The sequence below is a fragment of the Triticum dicoccoides genome, chromosome 3B (genome assembly GCF_002162155.2).
Source record: "Triticum dicoccoides isolate Atlit2015 ecotype Zavitan chromosome 3B, WEW_v2.0, whole genome shotgun sequence".
NCBI classification, from domain to species: domain Eukaryota; kingdom Viridiplantae; phylum Streptophyta; class Magnoliopsida; order Poales; family Poaceae; genus Triticum; species Triticum dicoccoides.
In genome coordinates, this window is record NC_041385.1 from 837204352 (window position 1) to 837211956 (window position 7605).

The 7605-nt window shown below is 39.6% G+C and overlaps 1 long non-coding RNA gene across 1 annotated transcript; it reads left to right on the forward strand.

Annotated features, from left to right (window-relative positions):
• The first annotated feature begins 262 nt into the window (after positions 1–262).
• On the forward strand, positions 263–3935 carry LOC119282569. The gene is made up of 5 exons (XR_005138790.1): positions 263–1535; positions 1650–1740; positions 1903–1997; positions 2592–2716; positions 3539–3935. It is a non-coding gene; the product is annotated as an uncharacterized LOC119282569 (long non-coding RNA).
• Positions 3936–7605: the final 3670 nt, after the last annotated feature.

A 7605-nucleotide genomic window follows, 5' to 3' on the forward strand; every position in this document is an offset into this window, starting at 1 on the left:
ATGCTCCAGCCCGTCGTGCTCAGTTCGCCTTCCAGGTGTTCGATCAATTGACCAAGCCGAGCAAGTCTGCAGCTCTTGCCCGGGCATGGACGGTGCCGGCCTACTTTTCTTCCTAAACTACACGCAGATTAGTTTATGCTGTCAACGGCTTCGATGATGGAGCCGTCCGCCTCAATGCTTTCCTTTGCCGTAGGCCAGTAGCATGCGACGAGCTGGTCATGATATCCTCTGTCGGCAAAAGGCACATTCTAATCTTATTCGGGTGCTGAATTTGTGTAGTAGTGATGTCCCCTACGCTCCCAATTAATCCTTTACTGCATTGCTGAATGTGCAGGTTTTTATTCAGTTCTGTCTATCAGGTGGGAGCGCAGGCGAATCTGATCCGGACACTGCAAGTCAAGCTGCAGATGCTGAATCTGATGAAGACCAAGTGGCATACTTTGATACAAGAGATTTTTTTTGTCTGCACAATCTCTACAAAGTGCTTCTCCAAGGAGGGAACTTGTGACAAATGGCTGCGATGCATTAGAATCTATTGGAGACTCCAGATGGTATACTGCCAAACCTACCAAGTATCCCATTGTTAAACGTCGAGATAAGTTACCTGAGCCAAAGGAGAAATAGAAGCCAATAGGATTATGGTCAATAATTAAAGAAAATTTAGGGAAAGGAAGATCTCTCCAGTATTTGTCTCCCTGTCTATATCAATGAGCCTTTGTCTTCTCTGCAAAAATGTTTGGAGGATCTGGAGTACTCTTACTTGGTTGACAATGCACTACAGTGGGGAAAACAGGCATAGTTGATAATCCACTTCAACTCTCTTTATAGCTCATTGATGCAAAGCAGTTCTGGTTTCATCTCAGTATAAGATATTTCCATATATGCTCATTAAGTATTTCACCATACATTCTATTTTTCAAAGCTTTTTAGTTTAGATTCCTTTGTTAAATATATTGATAGATAAGTTGACTGTAATTTTATGGTTAACTTCCGGGCATCATTTCAAATGCTAATGCAAGACAGTTGGGGAACTGTACATAATACTTTCTTTGGGACTTGAATGCTTGATTGATCCCGCAAGCTATGTAATTTATCGGTATGTTATCCAATATTCTTGTCATACTTTCTATGGTCGCATGTGCTTGATTTGAGAGTATGAGTGTTAAGGATTACTGAATTTAGGAACGCCTTTGTGTATCCCTGTCTTTGATATCTTAAGACCTGATATGTTTCAGTAATTAAATGGTGTCCTGTATTTTTGGTTTAAGACAGACACTGATAATAATTTGAGCCTTAGTTGTGTTTCTATTAACTAGCATAAGATTACTTGAGGTATTTATCGCTACATTTTCTTTTGGTGACATGAACTGAAAAAATTCTATGAAATATACTTGTCTTAGGACTAAAACTAGATGCATTGTATAACCCCTTTTCCTTTGTGCTCAAGGACGTGGTCCCCAGCTTGAGCGACTGCTTTATCTACGAACATTTGCGTGTTAGTTCTGAATCATCTATTTGACATTCAGATTGATAAGGTATTATCAATTTTTTCTTGCAATTTGAAAAACAGTCTTCTTAATTTGTTTTAGTGGACACAAAGGAATATTCTAAGTTTCTAAATAGATTGTATTTTGTTTTGCCAAATCCAGTGTTTTCTCATGGACAATTCACAATTGTATGTGGCTGTCTCACGAGTGGCATCATGGCAAGGGTTAAAGATCTTAATTGAAGATGCCAAGGGTATCCCAACAAATGTTACTATAAATATTGCTTACAATGAAATTTTAATGCTCTGTAGGAAATTACAAAATAATTATCTGGTTGGATAAAGTTTCTCCTGTGCTTAATTGTCTGCTTCTGAATTTTTTTTTTAATAATCTTTTTTTCCTTTTCTTTTTTCAGGTTAGTAGTATGGGAGTTCCTGCCAAGACAGGCTTTTGAAAGTTATGCTTGCTTCACCAGTTGGGCTTAACAAGGAAGTAATTAATTCTCTGTAGGTAATTAGAAAGGAAAATAATTATCTGGTTGGAGAAAACTTCTCCTTTGCTTAATTGTTTGCTTCTGAATTTCAGTTGGTTCACTTAGATCTATAGCTCAGTTCATCTCTATTAATTGGAACTTCTGCTATGTAAAGCAGACTGCCTTCGATTTGTTGTTGTGCTAGGCATAGAATGGACTAAGCTTTCCCTACTCACAACCACACTGATGCTAGCTTCTGGCTCTTCATTCTTTTATCCCTCTGTACTATGAACGAATATGGCGACTCTGATTAAGAGTATAATACTATTGAGGATATGCCTCTGCTATATGTATGGCATTATCGTTCAACCTTCTAAAATATTTGTTTGACATATATTCCAGAAAATACTTGAATTCTGTACTGCATGCTAGATAAGTTTGTTTTTCTTTATTTGCTAGAACATGGCTAATTGGTAGATGCACCACAATCCTGATGTTTTTCTAACTTCTGGGAGATATGTCAACAAAATGTTCCAAGTGCATTGCCAAGTGCATCATATATTGAGGGCTTGAAAGTGGTAGAGAAGATGAAAAGAAGCATCATATCTCCATTTTTTGTTCTTCTTCTGCAGTAAAGAAGGGAGAGGTACCAGGTGTTGTGTTGGTGATACAGCTCGCCCTGTGTATGATGTTTCATCTCAAAATCAAGATGTTTCGATCCCAGAAGAGAAGGCAAGGACATGGCGGCGATGGCGTGGTGAGCAACCTTACCCTGGAGCATGAAGTTGATTATTATGTAGTTATGGGTATCAATATTTTCTCATTGCTGATGATTCTGAAGCAGTTAAATTGAGATGAGCACTTCACTCTCCTCCTATATTCCTTTAGTCCATTTATTGCTAGACTATATGTTCTTCTTTTGTTAAAATCTTGAAGTATTAAGATGTTAGGGTAAATCATCTTAAAAACTCTCTTTGTCCATAGTCTCTGTTATAGTAGCATGATCAGACGCTGTAAACAAAAATGTGGCTTGAATTATGGTGTGGGTGTTAAGAAAATTATGTGAATGGAATAAGAAATGTATGTATAGCTATTGATACACGTATCATGCATTTTAGAGATTGAATGGCACCCGCCTCATGTTTATAGAATGAAGGTTGCAGACTTTGCATCATTTAGTTCTTGGTCATCATTGGTCTGTTCTATAGAAGATGTACTTTTGTGAGGACAGTTGATCAAGTACCATCTTATTGGAAAAGTATGGTCAATACTCAATAGTGATTACTGAAGCATATCTTCCAACTTTCTGCTGTACCTCTGCAGTAGATGACCAACTTTTTATGCATTTGTGTGCTTCAATTCCTTTTCAAATTTTAGAGCGACAACCATTCATGCCACATTTTTTGGCTGGGGCCTAGGAGGAATGTATTTGATTAATTTCTTGATAGACTGAACTACATATCCAGTTCTGTTTTGTGCTTGATAGCACGAAAAACCTTTAGGCAACTTCAATGCTTTATAATGTACTAATATGGGTGCAACATGCTTGAGCAATAATACTGAAACTGAAAACTTTCAGATTTGGAGTATATGCTGCCTTTCTATGCTCTCCAAATGGGTGCGAAAAGAATCAGCTTCACGGTAGCAGTTGACTTGGACTTTCAGTTAGCTGTGAACATCAATTTGAATGAAGTTTAAATGAAGCTGCAGTGGCAACGAATTCAGACATGTGCTGTAGTTTAAATTTGACAGGAATGCTGTCAAACTAAGTTTACAAGGACATCGATTTCTGTCAAACTAAGTTTACAGTGTCAACTGTTGTAGTTTAAATGAAGCTGCAGTTTAAAGTGGAGCTACAGTGTCGACTGCTGTAGTTTAAATTCAGCTGTAGTCAATTTGCCCGTACAAATTCTTGGTTGCTTCTCTGCTCCTCCATCAGCAGAAAGTAAACTGAATTTATTTTTAAATCCATATGCACTGGGCCATATGCAAGGAGGTGACAAAGAATTACTCCATCAGCAGAAAGTAAACTGTAATATTTTTCTACTCCATCAGCTACAGAGAGGTTAAAATCCTAACTAATCAAACGAGGTGTACAAGGAATATATATATCGGTTGTTTAACACACGCCCTCAATCCCAGCCAGAGGGATTGAGATTGTGCCTGAAGAACTGAAGTTCTTATACACCAACAGGTTTGGTTAGGCCATTTGCTAGCTGATCTTGCGTAGGAATGAACCGTATCTCCAAGGCCTTACTTGCCACACGTTCTCGTACAAAATGTTAGTCAATCTCAATGTGCTTAGTCTGCGCATGGAATACAAGATTAGCAGAAAGGTGTGGCACCAAGATTGTCACACCAAAGGACGGACACGCGTGCTTGGTAGACTCAAAGTTCATCGAGGAAAGACTTTAGCGAGATGATCTCTGTTGTAGCATTAACTAATGCCTTGTACTCTGCTTCTGTGCTCGATCATGCTACCGTGGCCTGTTTGCGTGAACTCCATGAGATAAGATTACTTCGATAGAACACTGCAAAAACACTAGTGGACCGCCTGTCATCAGAGGAGCCAGTCCAGTACAGCATATGCGAATGCACTGACTAGGTAGGATGTGGACTTGCGAATACGAAGACCAGTATGCAAGGTGTGCCGCACATACCGAAGAATCCTCTTAATCGTCGTCCAATGATCATCTGTGGGCTCACGTAAAAAATGACATACTTTGTTTACCGCAAAAGGGATGTCAGGATGAGTCAACGTGAGATTCAGTTCACTCAAAAGGTCTTATATTTTAATACAGAGATAGTTATGTGCTTTTGTGCTGTAACATATTGTGTATGTAGAATGCCCTTGATGCTATGCCAATCTATGTGCTGCAGTAACAATTCTCTATGTGAAATACCCGTGATACCTCCTACAATTTTTTCTCTTAGCATAACACAGCTCATCCATACAGTAAACTACAACACAAAATTTTCCTTCTCCGGCACCAATTCATCACAAACCCCATTGCAGAATCCAGTTATGCAGAATGCAACAATCAAGAACAAGCTTAACCTGGATGGGGAAAGTGTTCTGATCCAGGATCTTAAACCGGTTCTCCAGAGCTCCAAAATGCCCTCTCAACAAACATAGCCAACATCTAGGTTAAACAGTTTTTGTAGTTCCTACCAGCGAACTTGTTTAGATGATCCTGGTTTTCCTGAATGGTGGAAGAACACCTAGCCGACATGCATAGCCGGCATCTCCTAAGGTAGAACTTGCCATCTGGGATGTTGATGCCATTAGGATGACTCATGTGTGTCACTGAGAATGTTAGCATCATGTGCTGATCCTTCCCAGCAAGCTAGCACATATGTGAACTTTAGATCAAAGTCAACAACATCAAGCATATTTGGTTGTGTAGTGCTTTCTACCCGTGTATGCTGCAGATTGTGACCTTAGCACACTGGCATTGACATGAGTACCATCTATTGCCCTAATGCAATCCTGAAATGGCATTACAAGATGGTGTTATGGCTATAGCAGAACAATGCAAGCATATGAAGGCATGAACTACATACTGTCGGTGCTCACCTTGAAGTATGGGTACCATCTTGGGCTAGTGCGAATTTTGCTAGCAGTCCAGTCAGTTGGTGACCTGCTCATCTCTCCTCTAAGTTCCCCAACAACATACAACACTTGCCTGAAGTATATGGAAATGTTCTCCATTGATCTCCTGAACGTGTTGTGCATAACCCTGAACCTCTGGTTATGACAAATGCTACTTGTGATAATGTTGGGATTTCCCCAAAGAGGAAGGGTGATGTAGTATAATAGCACATAGTATTTTCCTTAGTTAAGAACCAATATTTAACGAACCAATAGGAGACGCCACACAAATAAGATAAGGGGTACTTGCACATACACAAACAAACACTTGCACCCAACAAAGGCAATAGGGGTGTCAGTCCCCTTGTTTCGCCAACTGCAAGGATTAAATCTGTTAGTGGTAGATTGATAAAATAAAAGTAAATAAAATACAACAAGTATATTTAGGGCTTTAGTAAATATAAAGTGAATGACCCGGGGGCCATAGGTTCAGTAGTCGCATCTATCTCATGAGCATAGCAACGACGGGTAGACAAATTATGTTGGGAAATTGATAGAAAAACGCCATAGTTATGATGATTCTTCATGCCATGGTCAATATATATGCATTACGTGAGAGACAAGTGACCAAAATATGTCAGCACCTACTACTATTACTTCACCGCCCGACCGCTATCCAGCATGCATCTTAAGGTATTATGTTCATAACAAACAGAATAATGCTTTAAGCAAGCTAACATAATGTAGACAAAGTAAGATAAATTAATATGTTATATCCCTATCATATTACCCTTATGGCAACAATACAAATACGTGCCTTGCAACTTCTCATGTCATACAGTAAGGAGACCGCAAGATTGAACCTATTATCAAGCACCTCACCCACTGAAGATAAATCAATCTAGTTGGCCAAAAAAGATAGATAGATCGGAGACAAATACAAGGCTATAAATAATCTAATCATAAACCTAAAATTCATCGGATCCCAACAAACACCGTGAGAATTGCATGGAAGAGATTATTGTATTGAAGATCAAAGATAGATAGATAGATAGAGAGAGAGAGAGAGAGAGAGAGAGAGAGAGAGAGCCATCTAGCTACTGCGATGGACCCATAGGTCCTGTTGGAACTACTCACACATCATCATGGAGGCAACAAAGTTGATGAAGATGGCCACCTGATGGATTTCCTTCCGGCAAAGTACTGGCGGAGGCCTCTAGATGGGATCGCAGAATAACAGAGACTTGCGATGGCCATAAAATTGTTTCTTGTCTCACTCTGGGGGTTTCTGGATTTTAGGGAATTTATAGCGCTAGTATTAGGTTAACCGTGGCCACATGGGACCCACAAGCTCATATTGTGCCTCCCTCGCTCTAAGTCTGGTGCATCCCATGAAGCTTCTAGGGCCTCTTCTGATTCAGAAAATATCCCCTAAAATTTTATCGTGTTTGGACTTTGTTTGGTACGGATTTTCCGCAAAACAAACAAATAGGCAAAGAAATGCAGGAACTGTCACTGGACACGGAGTTAATACTTAATTCCCAAAATGAATATAAAACAACATATAACATACAAGATTGATAATATAATAGGATGAAATAATCATAATCTATAGATATGTTGAAAACGTATCAACCAACAACATGAAGGAACATGGCTACTTGCTCTTCCACACTGGTGTGGATGCTATCTTGTAGTAGCCCCTGCTCCCGAAAGTCTGCTCAAGCCTAGCAAAAGGTGCTCTTTCCATTCGAAGCATCCACATAATCTTTGTGTCGTTGCAGTTGTAGATGTAGTTCAGATTAGCCACCCTCTCCTCTTTCTGGATTAACATTGGACCATAACAGATGGCATGCTTACCACCATGACGAACAACTCACTTGTGAATCAATGTGAGTCATCCCTGAATCACAACTATCAGTGTTGTAGCCTAAACTACCAGCTTCATCGCTACGTCCATAACCCAGTCGACAACGAGGATGCGTTGAGGAATGGAAAAATTGAGCCTACACCTTGCCTAACGGCCTAACAACCGACCTAACATAGGGAGAGGG